At 41.6% G+C, this 25599-nt stretch overlaps 1 long non-coding RNA gene across 1 annotated transcript; it reads left to right on the plus strand.

The window, feature by feature from the left end:
* On the plus strand, nucleotides 1–24531 carry LOC140917946 (uncharacterized). The gene is made up of 3 exons (XR_012161045.1): nucleotides 1–75; nucleotides 10307–10342; nucleotides 24361–24531. It is a non-coding gene; the product is annotated as an uncharacterized lncRNA (long non-coding RNA).
* Nucleotides 24532–25599: the final 1068 nt, after the last annotated feature.

The following is a 25599-nucleotide window of genomic DNA, read 5'->3' on the forward strand; positions in this document are numbered from 1 at the left end:
ATGTTGAGCTGATTATCTACCAGGATTTCCCAGTCTTTTTCAGAGTCCCTGCTTGAGGATAAAGTCCTCCATCCTGTAAGTATGGCCTGTGTTCTTTGTTTTTGGTGTAGACATTTAGATTTAGTCGTATTAAAGTGCATGTTTGCTTGTGCCCATCTTATCAAGCAATGCAGATTGCTCTATATAAGGAACCTGTGCTCTTCGTTATTTATCACTCCCTACTTTGTGTCATCTGCATGGTGATTTTTTGTTTTCTTCAAGGTCATTAATAAAATATTATAGCATAGGGCCAAGAACCAATCCCAACAGGACCCCACTAGAAACACTCCTGCTTGATTTTTCCCATTTATGTTTACAGTCTGAGACCTATCAGTTAGCAATTTAATCCATTTAATGTATCATGGTGATTTTATATCATTCTAGTTTTTTAATCAAAATGCCATGCCGTACCTTGTCAAATGTCTTACAGAACTCTAAGCATTACATCAACACTACTACCTTTATCAAAGATTAAATTTGATGAGACCTGTTTTCTGTACACCTGTGTTAATTGGCATTAATTATCTTGCCCTCCTTAGATTGTTTGTTAATTGAATCCCATATCAGCCCCTTCATTATCTTTCCTTGGATCAGTGTCAGTTGATAATTAGCCAGGTCATCCCATTTTGACCCAGCTTCCTCCAACCTTCTTTACTTGCATCATCGTTGTTCAGATACTTATTCATTTTTTTCTGTTGTCTTGAAATTTTAGTTTAATCTGGTTTAGTTTAATCTGGGGGTTTCAGTCCTTCTTTGTACAAAGATACAAAATGTTTAATGAATAAAAGTCACTAATTTAGAGCTCACATGTTTCTTCACCCATTACACAGGCAGAAGGCTAAAGAATAATTTTATATTTAATGACACCTTACAGGAACACTGGCATATTGTGTATGAGGGTGATATATAGAGTTTTTGCCAATTAAAAAAACAAAAGGCGGGTGCTTGTTTTTTGTGTTCCACCCTCCATGCAGCAATCCACCTGGCCAATAAATCAGCATTCAATAGCAATTTTTATTATCTGAATTGAATAATGGGATACCCTTTAAAGCAAGGGTACAAAAAAATCTGCTCGGTAGAAGATTTAATTGAGAAGTTGCCAGAAGTTCAACGGCCACAACTAATTTGCATAACATCGAAAAGATGGTAGCTAACTTCATCTTTAATGTCAGCATATCCCAGGGAAATTTAAATGCCAGTATTAAACATTCTGTCCTGATATGAACAGCCCTTTGCTTGCATTAAGAAGGTGCACTAGAAACTACAGTCTCCACAGACACTAGCTCCATCTTTTAGGTAAGAGAAGATACCTAGCTGTGGGCCACTTTTTTGAACACACCTGTTTTAAACATATAGATGAATATCTAGTTAGCTAATCATAACTGATAAATGTACTATAGATGGTTCCTTGACCATACACTAAGGTGTAACTGGTAGATAAGACTTTCTAGTGAACTGGAGGTTTGCCCTGTTCAGAAGAACTTCTACTTCTATGTATGCAAGCACTAGTAATCCTTCCTGTCACACGTGTTGCCATTCATATCAGATCAACTAATGGTTTTGCTCTGTAGTCAGTGATCTGTATCAACTTTGGACTCTCACAAAGTTGTCTAGCCAGAAGGTCAGCATGCTGTAGAAGTGACTCAGAGTTATAGGAAGTGGATGCCTATGGTACCCTTCATAAGAACCCTTTAATAGGTAGTTAACAGTGACATTAAAGTCTAAGGAGATTCTGAGCTTTCTTAGCTGAGACAAGGAGATTTAGGCCTCCATTAGCAAACTTTAGACATATGAGTAATCCCAAAGCTGGCTTCAATGTGGAAAATGTAAATTCCCTAAAGCCAGCACCCCCTCAGGAGTGTGTGTGTGTGTATATCCTGTCCTGATCTGATAGGATGTATGATGGTTAAGAAATCCTACAAGCCCTTAATGAATTAATGTAGTTCATGGAATCTCCTTTGCTGCATCTACACCAAATAAATCACTGTTAGAATAAATCAAATGTCCTGTGCTGTACCTTAAGGATTTTAGAATCCTATTGCCAATATATAGATATTGAGTACTTCTAATGAATGCTGGCGTTTCAGGAAGATACAACTCTGAAGGCGGAAAATAGAGATGTAAATATGACAGTAGTGATTTGAACAGTAGGCGAATGAGATCCTTTAGACATCTAATAATAAAGGATATGTCTACATTCCAATTACACACTTATGGCTGGCCTCTGCCAGTTGGCTCAGGCTAAGGGGCTGTTTAATTGCAGTCTAGATGTTTGGGCTTGTGTTGCGGCATGGGTTCTGGGACCCTCTCAGGGTCCTAGAGGCCAGGCTCCAGCCTAAGCCCAAATGTCTACACTGCAATTAAACAGCCCCTTAGCCCATGGGCCAGACAAAGGTTTTTAATTGTTATATTGACATACCCAAATATTCTTTTTGCCTTTCTGGGATTTGTTAGCATTTGCTTTCATTAGTTTTAGATAGAAGTACTTCCTTCTGTATTCTGGGGGAATTCTGCCCTACTGTGCATGCACAGAATTCATGTCTCTCCACCCCGCAGATTTTTTTTTTCTCCACAGAATATAGATTCTGCTGGAGAGGTGCTGCAGTTACACCTTTTTCCCACCAAGGACTGCTGTAGCACCAGAAGAGAGGGTAGCTAGCCTGTGCAGAGGCTGCATTCCTCACTGGGTCAGGGGAGAAGGCATGGGATAGACCAAGCAGGGTACACAGGGATGCTGGGGATCACAGATTGGTTCAGAAGGGCTAGCAGCAGGGACAGACTGGGGTACTTAAGTTCTAGTAGGGTGACAGGATTGAGCCAGAGGATGAATGGGAGGGGGGCTGCAGGGCCACATGGGGCCAGGAGGTAGAAGGTGCAGGGGGATGGGGCAGGGAGACAGGGATACATGGGGATATGGTGGGGAGAGGGTGCAGGGACACACAAAAGCAAGGGCAGGATGTACCTGACTAAATGGGAGAGGTTGGGGTCCTCAACTCCCGAACGATCACCCCTGCAAAAAACCTCTCTTCTAGAGTTCTCCTACTCACATCCAACAACCCTCCAGGTTCACTCCCAGGTGCCTTCCCTGTCTCAACTCCTCCATTACTGCTTCTGAGGGGTGCAGGAAATACATTTCTGTATTGTAGTTTAAATGAATTACTCAAAGTTCTGTATTAATATGCCTAGTAAGGAACCTATTTGTCAAAAAAAAAAATCTGAATCTTTCTTTTACCTTTATTGTTACAGACATACTTGCTGAGAAGAATTTTGAAATAAATTACCAAAATAATTGAAACTGGCATGATTATATTGTTGTTTCAGCAAATAAAATATGCAGAATTTTAAAATATTGTAAAAAATTTCTTAAACGTTTTAACATTTTGGTGCAGAATTTCCCCAGGAGTAAGTGTCCTTCACTCAGTGAAGTATAACACTGTTCAGAATACTCTTCCTTCTGAACTCTGTACAGACATTGCTTCTTGGAACTGGAACACCAGTGGATCCAACCAGCTAGTGATTCTATTGGCATCCCCAGGGGTCTTAAAGCTGGCATAGTCATCCCTAGGCCCCCTCTCCTTTATGAGGGTGTAGCCAGGAAGAAGACATGACCAAAGGACCGCAATACTCATGAAATCCATGGTTATAACCACTCTCAAGGTATTTCACTGAGTACAGGTTACAGGCTGCTCAAAGTTGTGCCAGAGCTGGAACTAAGGAGCAGAAACATGGAATAAAGCCACCTATCCTCCCATCTCAGTTTTGAAGAGCACTGCTCTGGCATATTATCAGATCTAGACCTTAATCTTCAAAGCATGTTAATAATCAATTTAATCCTGATATCACCTTTATGTACAGAAGTACATATTCATTTTCATATGACAATTTTACAGATGGGGAACAGAAGCAGAGAGTTAGATGTCTTGCTCAAGGCTAGCAACAGTCAATATAGCTAGGATTAGAACTCAGGAATTCCTGTTGCAATTCTAATGCTATGATAAGGGAACAAATTGGATTGCTTCTTTATTCAACTGCATCACTCTTTTCCATTGAGGATTTTGTTTTCTAGAAAGAGTTTTTGCTTACAGCTTTTAATACTTAACTAGTCATTTTAGTAATCAGCATGGAGTTTTGTAATTTGTTACTTCTATGTCCTGATTAGGAAATATGATAGAATTGTAAATATCTAATGGGAGTGGGATTATTAGCAGGCCCTGTTTTGTGATGGAATGCTGCATTGTTAATCTCTTCTGTTTCATAAAACATATAGCATACCTGCATCAAAGGAATTTAGTAGGGCATACAGATGGAAATTAATTCTTAAATCAGTCCAAGCTCTAGAAAGTGTTATGTTCCAGATGTCCAGGGTTCTAGTATTCCTAGATTAGTATGCATCAGCATTAACTGAGAAAGGTCCTCTTTGTTACAGTCAGTTCAAGTAATTATATTAGAGAATATATCTTTTATTGAACCAACTTCTGATGGTGAAAGAGACATGTTTTCACAGAACTCTTCTTCAGGTCTCTAATATCCTAGCACTAAACAGCTACAACAAGTACTTGTATGGCAGTTTACTGATACTTGAGAATATTTGATGTGCTTAATGATAATTCAAACCTAAATGCCTTATTAATACCCTGTGATAAATGAAGGGAGGTGTAGCTCCCTTTGATAAACACATAGCCATTCAGATAGCTACCAAGCAGGATTTTACAACTGTTTTTTGCTTGCTTTACCTGTAAAGGGTTAACAAGCCCACAGGTTTAAAAAAAAAAAAAAAAAAGTGGGAACCTGACCAAAAGAGACAGTGGGAAGGCTAGAACTTTTTAAAATGGAAAAGAAACTTTCCTTTTGTCTGTTTTTTTGGAGGAGCAGGGGCAGAGCAGCAATGCTATAAGCAGGACTGCTGTGTAAATCTTGAACCAGGTATGAAAAATTATCTTCCATACCTGGAAGGAATCATTTGGATGGGGAACGTTTAGATACGTGTGATCAGGTTTATTCTTTCTTTTAGCTTGTGGATCTCTGCTAACCCCAGATACTTTTGTTTGCTTGTAACCTTTAAGCAGAATCGCCAAGAAAGCTATTTTGGGTGTGTAATTTTTGTAATTGTTTCTTTTAAGATCCAGCAAAAAGCCTAAGTTACAGATGTGTATTTTCTTTTTGTTTTTAATAAAACTTGCTTTTTTTTAAGAACAGGATTGGATTTTTTTTAGTGTCCCTAAGAGGTTTGTACATGTTTGATTAGCGTATAGCCACAGCTAATTTCCTTTGTTTTCTTTCTCAGCTCTTCCCCAAAGGGGGTGTGTGAAAGGGCTTGAGGGAGGAATTCCCAAGTGCTCCTTCCTGAGTTGAAAGGTTTTGTTGGTGGTGGTTGGTATTTTTTGCATTTGGGTAGTGGCAGCATTTACCAAGCCAAGGTCAGAGAGAAGCTGTAATCTTGGAAGTTTAATACAAGCCTGGAGTGGCAAGTATTAATTTTTAAAATCCTTGCAGGCCTCCACTTCCTGCACTCAATGACAGAGTGGAGATTCAGCCTTGACATACCGCATTAAAAGTTATTGTATTTAGTAAAAAGAACAGGAGTACGTGTGGCTGTAGCTCACGAAAGCTTATGCTCTAATAAATTTGTTAGTCTCTAAGGTGCCACAAGTACTCCTGTTCTTTTTGCGGATACAGACGAACACGGCTGCTACTCTGAAACCTGTATTTAATAAATAAGGAAGCTTCATCACATAGCGCCCCCCCCCCGCCTTTTTTTTTTTTTTGGACCCTTAGGGGTCATTGTCTCACTGGCCTTGGGTTCGATTAGGTTGGATGCTTCCTTCCAGATTTTAAACTAACTGGCTTCTTGTTATACTTTTTGAGAATGAGAACTCAGTGTAAGTATTGGCAGTCAAAAATGTTGTGGGACAGTTGGTTAGGCCATAACAAAATTACACATGTACTAGAGAAATATAATTGGTGACAATAGGGGTGAGTTGTATCAAATAGTAAATAAAATAAATATTACTATATATTGGCCACTAAGTAAGATCAATTAAAGATACTTAAATGAAATTAAGAAGTCCTGATAGAACAGCAGTGAACAAAGCAAATACATGGATCACCAGCTGTCCATTTAATAGAGGGATAGGGGCTACTCTAACAAACCTCCCTGGCTCTCTTCCCACCGCAGTTCATTTATCCTAGATGCTGGTACCATTTTGTTTGTCTAAGCTATAGTGCAATGATCCCAAAAATATTTAAGTCAGTGGTGAGATCTCAGTTGTTTTTTGGCTGCCCTGTAAGTCAGGGCTCATGTACAGGTCTGTCTGGAACTGCTGTTAAAGCACATACGCAGGCCTGATGCTAGCTTTTGCTGTCTTTTTGCTGACTTTTTGCAGAAGGCCCCATCTCAATAGGCCAGCTATCTGCTGTGCTCTAGCCCTTTCATTTCTGCCATCCCTAACTCGCCCTCCCTTCTGTAGCTGCGCCCCTGGAATTATTGGGACAGATTAAAACAATTTTTCCTTCCTCACTCTTCTCTTCCTTAGCTGAAATGCACCTTACTCTACTTTGTTCTTGGCTTTACCTAGCAGCCATGTGGTCACAATTGCACTTGGGCCTACAATTTCTAAGAGGAAGACAGACCCAAGAGCTATCCCTCAAGTTGCATAATGGACACTTTTTTTTTTTTCAATAAAGCATCTACAAGGATCACAAGAATAATTATGAGCCAGGGTGAGAGTTTGCACTGGAGAAAAGGTCTCTTTAGAACTGGGGAGGGAACCAAAGCATTTGTCACTAGGGGATGTAATTAAAGATTTTTTGCTTTTATACAAAAATATAAAAGGAAGGATGGGTGTATTTTTAAAACAGGCTCTTAATAGTTTAGAGTTTAAGCTCTATCACCTTGGAAAATAGAATCCAGTTTAAAGTTACTAGCATGATACACTAGAATGATTATCTTGCACTTGGAAAAAAAATGTTTCGAGAAACAGATGATAGCAAGTCTGTATAAAAACAGTTATTTAAAAAAATTCACTGAAAAAAGCACTAAATTCAAAGGAGTCAGTTTCTCAATATGATTACTTGGGCTCTAAAGACAGCATGGCATACATTTGGTTTTGTAAAGGGATGGGCTATCCTATGTGCCTCCTTAAAGCCAGGTGCAGCACTGGAGGAGATCCCTACCTTGCTTTCACCAAATGGATATCAAATCTACTTACACAGACCAAGATAATGAGATGCCAAAACAAACTGATCAAAATAAGTATGTCTCCTTTACTGAAGCCCCATGGAATGAGCACTTGGAATAACACTCTAAAGGCCTTTACCTCAGGACCCACCATTCAGAGCTACTAAAGTCTCTGTACCTACTAAGACTAACCTTCTAAAACTAGAAATGAATCACCATCCATTTAGAAGCAAGGCAACTTCTGACCCATTCTCTTGCTTAAGCTTACTGTTTGTGTTTAAATAGTTCCTACGGGGGAGAAGGGAGTCAGTCTCCTTGACCATAACCAGGCTGTTCTGATTAAGAGCTCTTAGCACAGATAAGAGGTAGGTATACTCCTTCACTGGTTCAAAAGAAGTCTTTTTTTAAATCGGTAAACACAAATCTTAATGCTGGTGTCTTCAGAGCTGTTACTGTCCTCAGTCTGTCTGCCTATTATTAAGTATTTGTATTGCCACTGCCTCCTGTTAATTTTATGAGGTGTTATATTTTAACCAGTTATCCCACACCCCTCTTCAAAAGTTATTTATATTCATACTGATACACTAATTCAGGGAATCCTGAACATAGGTCAGTTCCTCTAATGTAGCCTGTGGAGAGTTAGGTTACTGGTGTTCTAGTTGTGTGATCATATTAATTGTCCACCCACAACCTCATGTGTTGATGTGATGCTCGTTTACCGGCTGATCACACTGATCTATACAGTGTGTTTCAAATGGGAGAAAAAGATCCACATTCTTAAAAACAAGAGAGAAGAACATTCTCATCAGGTTTAACCTCTGGCAAGTCCCGGGTTAACAGCCTATCCTAGGCAGCCGAAACATCGCTAGCTGCTGTTGCCAGTAATCCAGCAATTGGTGGTGGTTCTCTCCCTGCCCCAGAAGCTCTTCCTGATGCTTCAAGTCTGTCAAAAGAAGCTGATTTCTCCGAATGTATGGGAAACATAAATCCACAGAACAGAGCAAGAATTTAGACAAGAAAGTGCATTCCTTGTTTGCTTTAAGGATGGATTTTTGAAGTGCAGGAAGAGTTTATTAGGTCTTTGTACTCTGGCTGGTATAATCCTTTATTTTTTCTTTATAATTATGATAGTATCGACTCTCATTACTTTATTGTGAGTTTCATGATATTTGATATATTCCTACATTAACCATAGAATTTAATAGTGAATATTATAGGTAAGGTAGCAAACTCCCTTCTGTTGTAAGTCTTAATCAAGTTCACTATTTTTTTACACATATACTAAACTGATTCAGCAGCGTTTTCCTCACTTAAAATGTATACCCACATGCTCTTTACTATTTCATAAAATGTTAAACTAACTTCATGTCCCTTGGGAGGGGTAAGGGAGTCACAGAACCTTCTATAAATGTGTAAGTGCATTCTTCACAAATGTATGAGGAGGGAATGTGTGGTTAACAAGGGAACCACACATGTTTCTCTTACTCAAGGAAGTGCGTACTAAATGGCAGTGTCAAAAGAGGATGTGATAAATCCATGTACTATAGACACAACTACTAGGTAAATCACATGTATTTGGGGAGTTACTATTAAAACACTCTTTTAATATTAAGAGATACTCCCACAGTAGTTCATATGCCTTATCCTCTCTGAGCATGTCTTCACTGCAGAGATAACTCAAGGGATTGGCCATGCTACAAAGCATATCCAAGTTACTGCAGCCTCATTGGTATTGTACTTCCCCATCTATCTCACTAGTACTCCTGGGGACATATCCCATGGTTCCTTGTGCTACAGTAAGCTGAGCTGCTGCATGGTCCTTTCCTAGTTTAATTGTGGGAGAAACTGTCTGTCATTCTGGGCACATGGGGCAGAATTGGGGGAAGCCCTTGGAGGACTTCCAGCACTCAAGTGATTTAGCCTGCAAAGTGGGTGGATTACCAACCTGAGTGAAAGCAGGGATAGCTCAGTGGTTTGAGCATTGGCCTGCTAAACCCAGGGTTGTGAGTTCAATCATTGAGGGGGCCATTTACAGATCTGGGGCAAAAATTGGGGATTGGTTCTGCTTTAAGCAGGGGGTTGGACTAGATGACCTCTTGAGATCCCTTCCAACCCTGATATTCTATGAACACCTGAGCTCTAGCCCACATCCCTAGCTGAGCCAGGTAGCCCAGCTTGAAAGCACTCCCAAACTCTAAGAGGGCTTGGGACAACATGAGGAATGTGAGCCTGCCTCAGGGTAGCTAGTTCTTGTGGATAGACTAAGCCTGGTTCCCCTGGACCAGAGCTGGTGAGTCCAATCCAGCCAATTAAAGAGGGCTGGGCTACAGCTGGGACTATAAAAGGCTGCTAGGAGGTAGTTGAGAGAGGAAGGATTGAGGCAGGTTGAGCCCTGGGGAGGGAAAAATCACAGAGGATTAGAGAGAACACTTGTGGCGGGCCCTTAAAGACAAAGGTTCAGGGCAGCAGTCCTGCAGTTGCAGTTGCTGCTGCTTCAGGAAGGGAGTAGAGGTGGCTGAGGCTAGCAAGCTGCCAGGAGTTGGAGTGCTAGACACCTCTAGAAGTGGTGGCCCTGAAGGCTGGGGCCAAGGATTGAGTTAAGACTGTTTTTTGTGCTAACTTCTGTGAAAGAAATAAACTTTCTTGAAAAGATTGGGCATGGCCATGCATGGTTTGGAAGTGGGGAGAAACCTGGCCCAGTGATAGAGCCCATGGTAACTCTGCAGTGAAGACGTACTCTCTCTGGCCTACTGAGCAGAGGCTAACATCACATACCGAAAAAAGCCAGTGCATTATGCTACCAAGGGACAGACAAAATTAGGTTAGTTTCTTAGAAAATAGGACGGTGCTATCAAATATAGAGCATCTGGGCACTCTGTAAAGTAGTAACTCACTGAAAACTAGATGCAGTGGTTTGAGTTGAATTTTCATGTATTTATTCATTCCAAAAATGTACTCCTAGATTATGTGAATGCAAACCCAACATTGATGCAATTCCTATAAAAATAAAAGATATGCAAAAATTATTGGGGGGGATTTCTAACACCGCTTCCAAGGTAATTTATTATTTTTAAAATATATTCTCTGTAGATCATTGCAGCATGGTTCTTCTGAGCAACAAATGAGGTAAGATCAACAGCATTAATTGATCATATTATACTCTAAATGATATAGTATGTATATTTTTTTTGGATCTTGCTTTTCCCCCAGGTGCTATAACCCCAGACTTGCACGCCAAGGATGTATTTACAACAAGATAGTGTCATTTAAATGTGGTTGTGTTTTTTGTTTTTGTTTTTTTTCCCTTTTGGGTTCTTATGACCACATGCTCATGCTACCTGTGATGGCTGGTGAATTTTATAAATATAATATAATATAAAATTGAGGTTTTAAAAAAAAATTACTAGGCTGTTGATTTTGAAAACATAGATTTGCATGAAATAAGTTTCCTTTAATGAGGAAACTAATGGAGTTTCTTCTGTTTTAGCATCTGGCTCTCAAATGTGTAACTACTTGGAATGTATCACAAAGGCTAAGGTATAAAATGAGTTACACCCAGAATGGGACATAAGTCAATGTTCTTTAAATATATTAGGAGCAAGAGAGAGATGAAGGAAAATGTAGGTTTTCTATTTAGTAGGGAAGGAGAGCTAATAACTGACATCAAGAAGGCTGAGATGTTTAATGCCTATTCTTCTTCAGTCATCACTAAAAAGGTTAATGGTGACCAGACACTCAACACAAGTAATATCAACAACAAGTGCGAAGGAATGCAAGCCAAAATAGGGAAAGAACAGGTTAAAGAATATTTAGGTAAGTTAGATATTTTCAAAGTGGCAAGACTTGATGAAATGGACCCTAGGGTACTTAAGGAGCTAGTTGCAACAATCTTGGAACTGTTAGCAATTCTTCGGGAACTGATAGAGGATGGGTGAGGTCTCAGAGGACTGGAGAAGGGCAAACAAAGTACCTATCATAAAAAGGGGATGCAGGGGGGAGGAAGACCTGGGAATAATAGACCAATCAGCCTAACTTTCATATCGTGAAAGATACCAGAACAAATTACTAAGCAATCAGTTTGTAAGCACCAAGAAGATAATAGGGTTATAAGTAATAGCTAACATGGATTTGTCAAGAACAAATCGCTCTAAGCCAACCTAACTTCCTTCTTTGACAGTATTACTGCCTAGTGGATAGGCAGAAGTGTAGATGTGATATATCTTGATGTTAGTAAGGCTTTCTGACACAGGAGATTCTCATAAGCAAACTAGGGAAATGTGGTCTAGATTAAATTACTGTAAAGTGATTTACAAACTGGTTAAAAGACCATACTCAGAGTAGTTCTCAGTGGTTCACTGTAAGACTGGGTGAATGTAACTAGTGGGGTCCCGCAGGGATTAGTCACCTCCCAATATTTTCATTAATGAGTGTGGAGCAATGTTCCCTCTAATTTTTTCCCTCCATGTGTGGAATGCATTTTATGTGCACCAATATCAAGGTAATGTGCAGATGTACGCCACCAATAGAAACAAAAAACCTAGATGTAATATATATTTTAAAAGTTACTATAGGAATAATTACTCCAGCCAGGACAGGTTAGGCATTTTAGAACTCACACTTAAGTTTAATTCTTTGAGTCATAAGAGAGAAATAAAAATTATGAAATGCATAGATGAGTCAAACTAAACTAACAGCACTTTGAAAGCATAAAATTACAGAATATATGTGCATTGCAGGAAGTATGTGTTGGGAGGTAGGGGTGCATGTGTGACAGACATGCACTGCCCCTTTTAAGCATGCTGTCCCTTTAAATAGATTGGCACTCGCCAGTCTGAAGCCTGCTTGTTCAGATGCAGCAGCAGCTGCCAGCAAGCTCCGTCCCACTTCCCACTCCCTGGAGCCCTGTTGTATCTCTCCTTCCCTCCCTCTTTCCCCCCTGCTCTGCAGGATGGGGGACACCCTGATATCAGTGCTTCCCGAACCCTCCCTGGTCTGCATAGCAAGCAGGAGGCTCCTAGGAGTGCTGCAGAGAATAGGAGCTGCATGGCAGTGGGGCAAGGGGGCACTTGAAGTGCAAGGCAGTTGATAGACTGCTGGGAGGCCACGCAGCTTAGAAGGAACTTAGGTGGTGAGTTGGCTTATAAAATTTTCAGAGGATGCCAAGATGGGAGGGGCTGCAAGCACTTTGGAGGGCAGAATTAGAATTCAAAACAACCTTGACAAATTAGAGAACTGGTCTGAATTCAACAAGATGCAATTCAATAAAGACAACTTCAAAATATTTTACTTAAGAATAAAAAATCAAATGTACAACTACAAAATGGGAACTAACTGGCTAGGCTGTGTACTGCTGAAAAGAATCTCGGGGTTACAGTAGATCACAAATTGAATACAAATCAACAGTGTGGTGCAGTTGCAAAAAAGGCTAATATAATTAAGGTATATTAACAGGAGTATCGTTTGTAAGACATGGGAGGCAATTGTCCTGCTTTATTAGGCACTGGTGAGGCCTCAGCTAGACTACTGTGTCCAATTCTGGGTTCCACACTTCAGGAAAGATGGGGATAAACTGGAGAGAGGCCAGAGATGAATAATAAAAATAAAAGGTTTAGAGAGCCTGATCTATAGGGAAAGATTAAGGCATGGTTAGCCTTGAGAAAAGAAGAGTAAGGGGGCGGGGGGTCTGATAACAATCTCTATATATGTTAAGGGCTGTTATAAAGAGAACAGTGATCAAATTGTTCTCCTTGCGCACTGAAGGTGGTAGAACAAGAAGTAATTGGCTTAATCTGCAGCAAGGGAGATTTGGGTTAGATATTAGGGAAAACTTTCTAACTAGAAGGATAGAAGGAGCTAGCAAACAGAGCTGTAAACAGGGGAGTTTGAGTGGGAGTTCTGTTGGAGGAGAAGGTATTTGTGTTTGTTTGGTTTTGTATTGGTAATATCTGTATGTGTAGAGGCTTGTAGGGGCTTTGTGCTGGGAGAGAAGCTGAGCCCTGATTAAGGGGCGGGGCTTCACTGACGAGGGGTCCTATAAAGGTAGCAGCCAGTCAGGCAGCGGCACAGGAGCTAGCAAACAGAGCTGTAAACAGGGGAGTTTGAGTGGGAGTTCTGTTGGAGGAGAAGGTATTTGTGTTTGTTTGGTTTTGTATTGGTAGTATTTGTATGTGTAGAGGCTTGTAGGGGCTTTGTGCTGGGAGAGAAGCTGAGCCCTGATTAGGGGGCGGGGCTTCACTGACTAGGGGTCCTATAAAGGTAGCAGCCAGTCAGGCAGCGGCACAGGAGCTAGCAAACAGAGCTGTAAACAGGGGAGTTTGAGTGGGAGTTTGAAAGCGGAGTTTGTCTTGTGGTGCTTGTGTAGGGTTTGGTTTTGCTGTGGGTGGTGGTGTTTTGGTGTGGTTTGTGTTTCCCAGATTAACAGGATTTAGGTGGGAAGGCTATGACAGATTCAGAGGTGGCAGTGGGAGTGACCCATGTAGCAGATGACAAAATGAAGATGACTGGATGTGGAAGCTGTGGTATGTACATGATCCTGGAGGGGGCACCTGGTAAGAGTTTTGTCTGCATGAAATGCCGTCTGATAGAGCTGATGGAGGAAAAGATCAGAGGTTTGGAGATGCAGGTGGAAAGTCTGGTAGAGTTTAGGAAGGGGTTTGAGCAGATTATGGAGCAAAGACATGAGGTATCTGAAGGGAAAAGCTCAGACTTGCAGATGGAAGCAGGACTAGGGAATTCTGAGGGGAGACTGGGTGAGGAAAGTGGTCAGTGGAAGCATGTGACTAAAAGAACTAGGCAGAGGAAAAGACGGGCTAGTGAAGGAGAAATAGAGCTTCAGAATAGGTTTGTAGAGTTGGAAAATGAAGAAGGGGCTCAGCAGGTAGTCACTGAAGGTGACAGGGCAAGGAAGAAGAGAAGAGCGGTTAGTCCTATAGGAAAAGGGGAAGAGTTAATGGAGATTACACCAAATATGAGCCCCAGGAGGATACAGGATGGGTTAAAAAGGATTACAAGGGAGAATGGGAATGGAAAAAACTTGCAGCCAGAGGGAACAGGGGATAGACTGGAGAATAGCACCGTCACTAGGAAAAGGCAGGTCTATGTGATTGGGGACTCTTTACTGAGAAGAATAGATAGCCCTGTAACCAGAGCTGATCCAGAAAATAGGAGGGTGTGCTGTCTTCCAGGTGCTAAGATACGGGATGTAGACCTGAGGTTAAAAAGGATTCTAAAGGGAGCGGGAAAGAATCCCCTAATTATCCTTCATGTGGGAACAAATGATACGGCTAGATTCTCGCTGGAAAGTATTAAGGGAGACTATGCTAGGCTGGGGAGGACGCTTAAGGAAATTGAGGCTCAGGTGATCTTTAGTGGGATTCTGCCTCTTCCTAGAGAAGGGCAACAAAGGTGTGACAAGATTATGACTATCAATAGATGGCTTAGGCAGTGGTGCTATAAGGAGGGCTTTGGGATGTATGGCCATTGGGAGGCATTCATGGATAGAGGACAGTTCTCTCGGGATGGACTTCATCTGAGTAGGGAAGGAAATAGACTTCTAGGATGGAGGCTTGCACAACTGATTAAGAGAGCTTTAAACTAGGAATTTGGGGGAGATGGTTGGGAGATGTCCAGGTAATCTCCACGCCAGAATTTAGCATAGAGTGGAAAGAAAATGAAGTAAGAGTGGATACAGCTGTAGGTAGGAGGAAGGGCAGTGTAGATACAAGTCTAATAGGTTATACTGGTAGTAAAATAACCGTGCCTAATAGGGTACAGAATGTGAGTGAGGCCAAACAGCAAAAATTAAGATGTTTGTACACTAATGCAAGGAGCCTAGGTAACAAAATGGAGGAACTAGAGTTACTGGTGCAGGAAGTGAAACCAGATATTATAGGTATAACAGAGACCTGGTGGAATAGTAGTCATGACTGGGCTACAGGTATTGAAGGGTATGTGCTGTTTAGGAAAGACCGAAATAAAGGTAAAGGTGGTGGAGTAGCACTGTATATCAATGATGAGATAGAATGTAAAGAAATAAGAAGCGATGAAATGGATATGACTGAGTCTGTCTGGGCAATAATTAAATTGGGGAAGAAAACTATTAGAGCCTCCCCTGGGATAGTGCTTGGGGTGTGCTATAGACCGCCGGGATCTAATTTGGATATGGATAGAGCCCTTTTTAATGTTTTTAATAAAGTAAATACTAATGGAAACTGTGTGATCATGGGAGACTTTAACTTCCCAGATATAGACTGGAGGACGAGTGCTAGTAATAATAATAGGGCTCAGATTTTCCTAGATGCGATAGCTGATGGATTCCTTCAACAAGTAGTTGCTGAACCGACTAGAGGGGATGCCATTTTAGATTTGGTCTTGGCGAGTAATGAGGATCTCATAGAGGAAATGGTTGTAGGGGATAATCTTGGCTCAAGTGATCATGAGCTAATTCAGTTCAAATTGAATGGAAGGATTAACAAAAATAAATCTGCAACTAGGGTTTTTGATTTCAAAAGGGCTGACTTTCAAAAATTAAGGAAATTAGTTAGGGAAGTGGATTGGACTGAAGAATTTATGGGTTTAAAGGTAGAGGAGGCCTGGGATTATTTTAAATTAAAGCTGCAGAAGCTATCGGAAGCCTGCATCCCAAGAAAGGGGAAAAAATTCATAGGCAGGAGTTGTAGACCAAGCTGGATGAGCAAGCATCTTAGAGAGGTAATTAAGAAAAAGCAGAAAGCATATAGGGAGTGGAAGAAGGGAGGGATCAGTAAGGAAAGCTACCTTATTGAGGTCAGAATATGTAGGGATAAAGTGAGACAGGCTAAAAGTCAAGTAGAGTTGGACCTTGCAAAGGGAATTAAAACCAATAGTAAAAGGTTCTATAGTCATATAAATAGGAAGAAAACAAAGAAGAAGTGGGACCGCTAAAAACTGAGGATGGAGTGGAGGTCAAGGATAATCTAGGCATGGCCCAATATCTAAACAAATACTTTGCCTCAGTCTTTAATAAGACTAAAGAGGATCTTAGGGATAATGGTAGCATGATAAATGGGAATGAGGATATGGAGGTAGACATCACCATATCTGAGGTAGAAGCGAAACTCAAACAGCTTAATGGGACTAAATCGGGGGGCCCAGATAATCTTCATCCAAGAATATTAAAAGAATTGGCACAAGAAATTGCAAGCCCATTAGCAAGAATTTTTAATGAATCTGTAAACTCAGGGGTTGTACCGTATGATTGGAGAATTGCTAACATAGTTCCTATTTTTAAGAAAGGGAAAAAAAGTGATCCAAGTAATTATAGGCCTGTTAGTTTGACATCTGTAGTATGCAAGGTCTTGGAAAAAATTTTGAAGGAGAAGGTAGTTAAGGACATTGAAGTCAATGGTAAATGGGACAAAATACAACATGGTTTTACAAAAGGTAGATCGTGCCAAACCAACCTGATCTCCTTCTTTGAGAGAGTAACAGATTTTTTAGATAAAGGAAACACAGTGGATCTAATTTACTTAGATTTTAGTAAGGCGTTTGATACTGTGCCACATGGGGAATTATTAGTTAAATTGGATAAGATGGGCATCAATAGGAAAATTGAAAGGTGGATAGGGAATTGGTTAAAGGGGAGACTACAACGGGTCCTACTGAAAGGTGAACTGTCAAGTTGGAGGGAGGTTACCAGTGGAGTTCCTCAAGGATCAGTTTTGGGACCAATCTTATTTAATCTTTTTATTACTGACCTGGGCACAAAAAGTGGGAGTGTGCTAATAAAGTTTGCAGATGATACAAAGCTGGGAGGTATTGCTAATTTAGAGAAGGACAGGGATACCCTACAGGAGGATCTGGATGACCTTGTAAACTGGAGTAATAGGAATAGGATGAAATTTAATAGTGAGAAGTGTAAGGTCATGCATTTAGGGATTAATAACAAGAATTTTAGTTATAAGCTAGGGACGCATCAACTAGAAGTAACGGAGGAGGAAAAGGACCTTGGAGTATTGGTTGATCATAGGATGACTATGAGCTGCCAATGTGATATGGCTGTGAAAAAAGCTAATGTCGTCTTGGGATGCATCAGGAGAGGTATTTCCAGTAGGGATAAGGAGGTTTTAGTACCGTTATATAAGGCACTGGTGAGACCTCACCTGGAATACTGTGTGCAGTTCTGGTCTCCCATGTTTAAGAAGGATGAATTCAAACTGGAACAGGTACAGAGAAGGGCTACTAGGATGATCCGAGGAATGGAAAACTTGTCTTATGAAAGGAGACTCAGGGAGCTTGGCTTGTTTAGCCTAACTAAAAGAAGGTTGAGGGGAGATATGATTGCTCTCTATAAATATATCAGAGGGATAAATACCAGAGAGGGAGAGGAATTATTTAAACTCAGTACCAATGTGGACACAAGAACAAATGGATATAAACTGGCCACTAGGAAATTTAGATTAGAAATTAGACAAAGGTTTCTAACCATCAGAGGAGTGAAGTTTTGGAATAGCCTTCCGAGGGAAGTAGTGGGGGCAAAAGATCTATCTTGCTTTAAGATTAAACTCGATAAGTTTATGGAGGAGATGGTATGATGGGATAACATGGTTTTGGTAATTAAATATTCATGGTAAATAGGCCCAATGGACTGTGATGGGTTTTTAGATGGGGTAAGATCCAAGTTACCCGGGAAAGAATTTTCTGTAGTATCTGGCTGATGAATCTTGCCCATATGCTCAGGGTTTAGCTGATCGCCATATTTGGGGTCGGGAAGGAATTTTCCTCCAGGGCAGATTGGAAGGCCCTGGAGGTTTTTCGCCTTCCTCTGTAGCATGGGGCACGGGTCACTTGCTGGAGGATTCTCTGCTCCTTGAGGTCTTCAAACTACAATTTGAGGACTTCAATAGCACAGATATAGGTGTGAGGTCTTTTTTAGGAGTGGTGGGTGAAATTCTGTGGCCTGCATTGTGCAGGAGGTCAGACTAGATGATCATAATGGTCCCTTCTGACCTAAATATCTATGATTCTATGATTCTATGATAGTTAAGCACTGAAATAGGTTTACAAGGGAGGGTTCTGAATTGCCATCATTGGACGTTTTTAATAACCGGTTTGACAAACACCTGTCAGCGATGGTCTAGGCAAACTTGGCCCTGCTTCAGCAGAGGGGGCTGGATTAGATGACCTTGTGACATTTCTGTAAATTTCAGTTAACCTATGGACATGTGTCATAAATATAAAGGGAAGAGTAAACCCCTTTGAAATCCCTCCTGGCCAGGGGAAAGCTCCCCTCACCTGTAAAGGGTTAAGAAGCTAAAGGTAACCTCGCTGGCACCTGACCAAAATGACCAATGAGGAGACAAGATACTTTCAAAAGCTGGGAGGAGGGAGAGAAACAAAAGGGTCTGTGGGTCTGTCAATTATGCTGGTTTTTCTGCCAGGGATAGACCAGGAATGGAGTCTTAGAACTTTTAGTAAGTAATCTAGCTAGGTATGTGTTAGATTATGATTTCTTTAAATGGCTGAGAAAAGAATTGTGCTGAATAGAATAACTATTTCTGTCTGTGTATCTTTTTTGTAACTTAAGGTTTTGCCTAGAGGGGTTCTCTGTGTTTGGAATCTAATTACCCTGTAAGGTATCTACCATCCTGATTTTACAGAGGGGATTTCTTTACTTCTATTTACTTCTATTTTTATTAAAAGTCTTCTTGTAAGAAACTGAATGCTTTTTCATTGTTCTCAGATCCAAGGGTTTGGGTCTGTGGTCACCTATGCAAATTGGTGAGGCTTTTTACCAAACCTTGTCCAAGAAGTGGGGTGCAAGGTTTTGGGAAGTATTTTGGGGGGAAAGACGTGTCCAAACAGCTCTTCCCCAGTAACCAGTATTAGTTTGGTGGTGGTAGCGGCCAATCCAAGGACGACGGGTGGAATATTTTGTACCTTGGGGAAGTTTTGACCTAAGCTGGTAAAGATAAGCTTAGGAGGTTTTCATGCAGGTCCCCACATCTGTACCCTAGAGTTCAGAGTGGGGGAGGAACCTTGACAACATGTAAGGATATATATGGTTTCAGAGTAACAGCCGTGTTAGTCTGTATTCGCAAAAAGAAAGAGTACTTGTGGCACCTTAGAGACTAACCAATTTATTTGAGCATAAGCTTTCGTGACCTACAGCTCACTTCATCGGATGCATACTGTGGAAAGTGTAGAAGATTTTTATATACACACAAAGCATGAAAAAATACCTCCTCCCACCCCACTCTCCTGCTGCTAATACCTTATCTAAAGTGATCACTCTCCCAAATTTATTATCATACACATTGTAGGGAGAGTGATCACTTTAGATAAGCTATTAGCAGCAGGAGAGTGGGGTGGGAGGAGGTATTTTTTCATGCTTTGTGTGTATATAAAAATCTTCTACACTTTCCACAGTATGCATCCGATGAAGTGAGCTGTAGGTCACGAAAGCTTATGCTCAAATAAATTGGTTAGTCTCTAAGGTTCCACAAGTACTCCTTTTCTTTGTATATACTGTAACTTTCTGAGAATGCTTATTATTCCCTGACTTACGTCATAGCTGTGGGGATACTGCCAAGAAAGCCATTTCATTTCTAGTGATATGGAGGGAATATTTTATGGAAGAATAACCACCAGTCTGGGGTGTGTCTACCCTATTTCTCAGCAGTTCATCCTGAATCTGGTATCCTCAGCTGTGACCCACCGAGGCACAGTGACACCATGATATGTAGATCCTTCCATCTCCATGAACTTCGGCCACTGGTTAAATTTTCTTCACTCCCTTTTCTTAAAGTTAACGAGTTTGGTATTGCAGAGGATCACGAACTGAATATTGCCTATTCCAGGGACACCTTTACAATCAAAATGCATCCAGAAACCACAATGATGGATACCTCATCAATGCCAATAATTATCACTTATAACTGATATGCAATCTATTTGCTCTGTAAATCTCTGGTGGAAAAGTCCTATATAGCTTAATAGAAAGTCATACCTTTTCTATTGAACTTTATACAGTGCTTCAAAAGTATATGAAGGATATAAATTTCCTATCAAGACAATAGGTTTACATTAATACTATTAACTGGATGAGACCCTATGATGGACTAAGTTAAAAACCTCATTGAGACAGAGGTGTGAACTCATCCTTCAATTAACAACTGTAAAGCTAACCCCCCACCTAAGACAAAAGGAATATATGAGCTCCTTAGAAGCTTTTGTTGAGTATTGTTTTGACTAGTGATGTGGCAGGGGGAAGCAGAACAGACAAAAACAAGGAAAGGCTGAGAGACAGCCTGGAGGAGTAGCTGAAAGCATGGTGGCTGACCCTAGAAGAAACCTAGGAAGTATTTTTTGGGGTCAGGGGTGCAAGCTGAAAAGAATATTTTGGTGCTCTGAGCAAAAGAAGCTATTTTCTGCTTTTTGATTCATTCTGCTCTCAGAGACACAGGACTTTGTACATTTTTTGTAAATAAACAAAACTGCATCGAAGAAATACCTGACTGTCACCATGTTCTCTTCCTACTCCTAACTGGAACAACCTATTAGACCTGGAATTGTTGGCTAGCTGCTCAGGTCAAAAAGGAGTAACAATATATATAGGGCCTTATTAAATTCCATAGGAGCTTCTATAAGGAGGGTGTGTGTTTTTTCTAAATGTCCACTTCTAAAGATGAAGCTTCTATTTGGCTTCTTTTAGAAGCCTTTTTTAAACAATGGGTTGGCATACTACAATGAAAATCCCATAATTCTTGAGCTTTCCGGGCTGGGGACCACCACCTTTGTTACATATCTGTAGTGCTAAGAGTAATGGGGCTTTGATCCTCAAGTGGAGTCCCTCGTTGCTATCATAATACAAGTGATAGAAATACTTTTAACATCCCTTTTATGTTTAATAGCTGCTTGACATAATGTAAAGACAACAAGGGTTCAGCTGCTATGTATATCAAGGTGGTTATGCACCATACAAGGATTCTCATTGTAATAAACAATAGTGTTAATCTCAAATTGGAATAACTAGCTTTGTTTTTGCTAGATTATTAAAAAAAACTATACAAAACATAAAATCAAAGACACTGTCCTGCTATTCTGCCTCTCTACTTCTATCTGGCTCTTTGCTTGTTCCATTTCCTTTGTCTCAAAATACATTGCTCCTGTGCATAGGCGGTGGGTATAAAAGGCCAGGTGAGGCTAAGCCTCCCCAAAGAGCCTACTCACAGCCTTTGGAGCACGCTGTCTTCCTGTCCTAGCTCTGCCCACATGGGAGCCTCACAGAAGGGGGTAAAGAGATGTGTGAGAGCTGTGAGCAGCTGACCAGTGGGTGGGCAGAGGACAGGGAGAGGGAGTGGGCAAAGAGGCACGTGTGCATGAGTGGTAGGATGGATGGATGCTTGGCCAGCCAGCCGGTGGGACGAAGAGGTGCAGGAGCCCAACCAGCTGGCTCGGCTGGCAGGTGGGCGGCCAGGGACAGGGGAGAAGAGGCATGCTCACGTGAGTGGCCAGCTAGCCAACTCAATTGGCCATCTGGCTGGCGGGTGGGACTGGGGAAGGGGGAAAACAGGAATGAGCAGCAAGCAAGGGGGGGCCCAAGTGGGGCTGGGAGTGGAACCTGGGCAGGGCTTCTGGGGCAGAAGGCTAAGCGGGGGAGGGCCAAATGGAAGAGTCACATGCCGCCCGTGATTCTCTCTCAGAACAGCCTGCTACTGTGTAACCCCAGTAGCAGTATGTGTAGCTTTCAGTGCTGCTTATTTAGGATTCTTGTTGGCTTTTAGTTTGCTGTTTTGATAAGAGGAACTACATATGGAGGGTCTCCCAGCCCTAAATACTTGAAGTTTGATAGTGAATTTACTATCAAATCTCTTCGTGAAAGAACAGACCTGACAGCCTTGTTGACTGAAGTCATTTATTCCCACATGGAAAATAACCACAGCCTTGGCTGTGCCTGCAGCAGTGCAAGCTTCCCCTTAGCATCCTCTCACAGGATTGGAGTCTGTCCTTACATGCATGGTTCCAAATCTGTTTGAGATCAATTGAAGCAGGGCACATGTTTTAGTACAAATTTTGTTCAAAATGCTTCTTTTGAAAGAGCCACAGCTCTGAGGTGAAAAAGTAGTTAATTTGCCAGATCCTTTAAACACTTAGCCCGTTTAATAAGACTGCTAAACAAAGTACTGACTGAAGTGAAAAATCCCTATGAAAATATCCAAGTGCTGTGCAAGCATTAACTAATCCTTTCAAGGTAGGTGAGTCAGTATTGTCCCCATTTCACAGGTGGGCAAACTAAGCAAGAGTTAAGGGACCTACCCTTGGCCACAGAGAGTTAATGTCAAAACCAGGCTTAGAACTCAAATTCCTCTCTCCTAGTTCTGTCCTCAGACCATACTCCTCTTAGTACTAATCACAGTAGTGGTGATGGTTTTGTCATATACACTAAGACATGTGTAACCCTTCTGCCCATCAGAGTTGGCAGCAACAAGGGCCAGGTTCAGTATCTAGGGGGTCCATTCCAATACACAATGCAAAACCGGCTCAAACCCCCACCCAGTGACCCGGGTCAAATATATACCACCCCCGCTGGGCGCCTCTAAGAGAAAATACTTCCCCTCTCGCAAGCACAGAGAGAAACAATGTGGCATTATGTTGGGGAAACACCACCAACAGGATTAATAACACAACCCATGAGCAAAAAAAACCCACCCAAAGCAATTTGGGGCATGTCCTTTCCCTTTGGTTCTTGAGTACAGCAACCCAAAGTCACCCAAAGTCCCAAAAGTCCAACAACCCAAAAGTCTCTGTCCCTAGTCAGTGCAGCACCAAAGCTCGAAAGTTTATCTGCAGAGTTTTACCTCCAAACCTGGGTGGAGATGTGGGGGTTTAAGGAGCAGCTTACGTGGTCCAAAACCGATTGCCCCACCTCTCCACTAGCCATCCCACAAATCGCTCCTCTCTGCCAGCTGCGCCCCATGAGCTGCTCCAGCCATCCCACAAACTGCTCCACTCTACCAGCTGCTCTGCTCTGCCAGCTGTCCCATAAGCCATTCCAGCCACCCCACAAGCTGCTCTGCCAGCTGTCCCACAAACTGCTCCGCAATATATCTTCAGGCTCCCCCACTACTTAACACAACACTCAGTGATTTCAGTTCTTGGTAAGTTTAGCTCTTTTGTGATTTCAACCTGTAGTAAGGGAGCCTCAGTGCTGGTGCACCATTGGCTCAAAGTGAATTCAGCTCAGCAGCCTGTATCTAGAGTCCTAATAGAATCAAAATTAGCTTTGATATTCCACACTGGAAAAAGGAGGAAGTGCAATTAGCATGTAAAGCCCTCACTGGGGGCCCTATATCACCAGATATGAATACCTATCCCCAGCTTCTCTCAATTCACTGAGTTTTGGAACCCATGTCCCTTGCCTAGTGAGTGCTACTTAGTTGAGGGCGAGTCCCTCCATCATAACAAAAGGCCATGTACAGTTCCACTGTCCTTGAGTCACATAATCGGGATAATTACAATTTATTCTTCCTGACCCAATAACAGAGAAACTGGGGATCCCACAGCAGCCAAAGTGACCACTTGGGCAGCTATGGGCTCATGCTAGGTGGGGTGGGTGTGCCTATGCAAATGAGATCAGTCTCTGAAGTTCTTTTCCACAACTCACCACCAGATTTCAGGGTGGAGCTCATCCTGACTGTTTACACATGGAAGGAGACCACCAATGCATATAGTAAAGGCCACTGAACATCTGCTTAAGGTACATAGTGCAGGACCCTAAACCTGCAATATTAGATACAATTATTTCTTAATGAGAGTCTGATGCTTGCTGTTTGATTTGCTAAGGAAAACAAATAGTGACTGGACTTGACTATTCATGACACTAGCCCTTTAAATCATTTGCCTGTTGGCATAAACTAAGCCTTAGGTACTCTGCTTGTTGTGATGGTATATGTATATATTAGAACATTGAAGCATTCTGCAGGTGCAGGAATGAATAATACCACTGACCTCCTTTGTAAAGCTCTTTGAGATCTGTGGATGAAAAGCACTACGTAAGAGCATTATTAATGACAGCATGGTGGTGGAAAAGAGTGCTACCTGTGCCAAGTTGGATGGTAGATGTATATCAGGACAGCTCCATTAAGCAGTTCTTCTTTCTATCTCAGATGCTGATTATCAACTGGGATTGCACACATGCACATCCATCCCCCTCAAGACTAGTTGGATCAGTATGAGAGGTGAAGGCAAGAGTTGCACCAGCTTGGTCTGCACAAGTAACCTCCTTGTCTGGTTAAAGAACATTAAGACTGTGATAAACACCTGCATGAGCTCCAAAATTTAAGACTAATACTAATGACAGTTTAGATGATTTAGGAAGATCACATAGATGTATGTAATAGTCTAGGCCTAAGATTTCTAGACACTGTATATGTACTAAGCTGTACTTTATCCTACTATTTTCAGTTTGTTGTGGAGGGTCTAACTTGGCCATCACCACACTGTTATGACACTAAAAACATCCCCCCTTGTATCAAAATGTGATTGTGTTTCAACAAGATGATTTAGAAGTCCCACAACTGGTTCTGGGACTCAAGCATCCTGCCAGTGGTGCTTGCAAGATGGCCCTATTTGCAGCAGGACAATCCTAAAAAATCTAAGATGAACTACATCCCTCTCCTCCTGTGAGGCACTGTATAGTAAGCTTTACATGCTTGTCCACTGCTGGAGGGAGGATACTTGACTATGAGTAGGGCTGCAGATTTGTCATGGCATTTTTTTTTAAATAAAAATAAAAAAATCACAGAGCAGTCACTGCTTCCTGATGTTATTTTTAAAAAATGCTCTCCTCCTTACTCTGCTTACTGACCACTCAGAGAAGGTCTCCTCCCATGCACCATAACCATAATCCTGGCCTAGTGTGGAGGAAAGGTTGGGAGTGGAGTGGAGAGCAAGCCTGCCCTGAGCTCACTCCTCTATCATGATAGAGGGCTTGGGGGGAGGGGCGGGGGGGCTCAAGCCTGAGTGGCACTGCAACCCAGTGCACCAGGTCACACTGCCAATAACAGGGAGCCAGGCCCAAACTTGCAGGAGAGGAGCTGCACCAAGAGAGTCAGACTTTTTGCCCCCTGCCACACGACAAACCTGCAGCCCTAACTCTGAGCAAATGGTCTGTAAATCCTGCTTTTTACATGGTATCAGGTTTTTGTTTTTTTTTTTAATTTATGTGCCTACTATTTCACTTTTCAAAATTTGAGAATTTTGGCAGGATGGTGAAATATTTGAATAGTTGAAAGTGTAGATCCTTGATATGTTGGGATTTGACGGTGGGATCAAAGAGTGGACCACCTGACTGGACCTTTAAAGAAGTTTGTAAAGTTCCCTATCGGGCAACTCATTTCCTCTCT

The sequence above is a fragment of the Lepidochelys kempii genome, chromosome 10 (assembly GCF_965140265.1).
Source record: "Lepidochelys kempii isolate rLepKem1 chromosome 10, rLepKem1.hap2, whole genome shotgun sequence".
Classification (NCBI taxonomy): Eukaryota; Metazoa; Chordata; order Testudines; family Cheloniidae; genus Lepidochelys; species Lepidochelys kempii.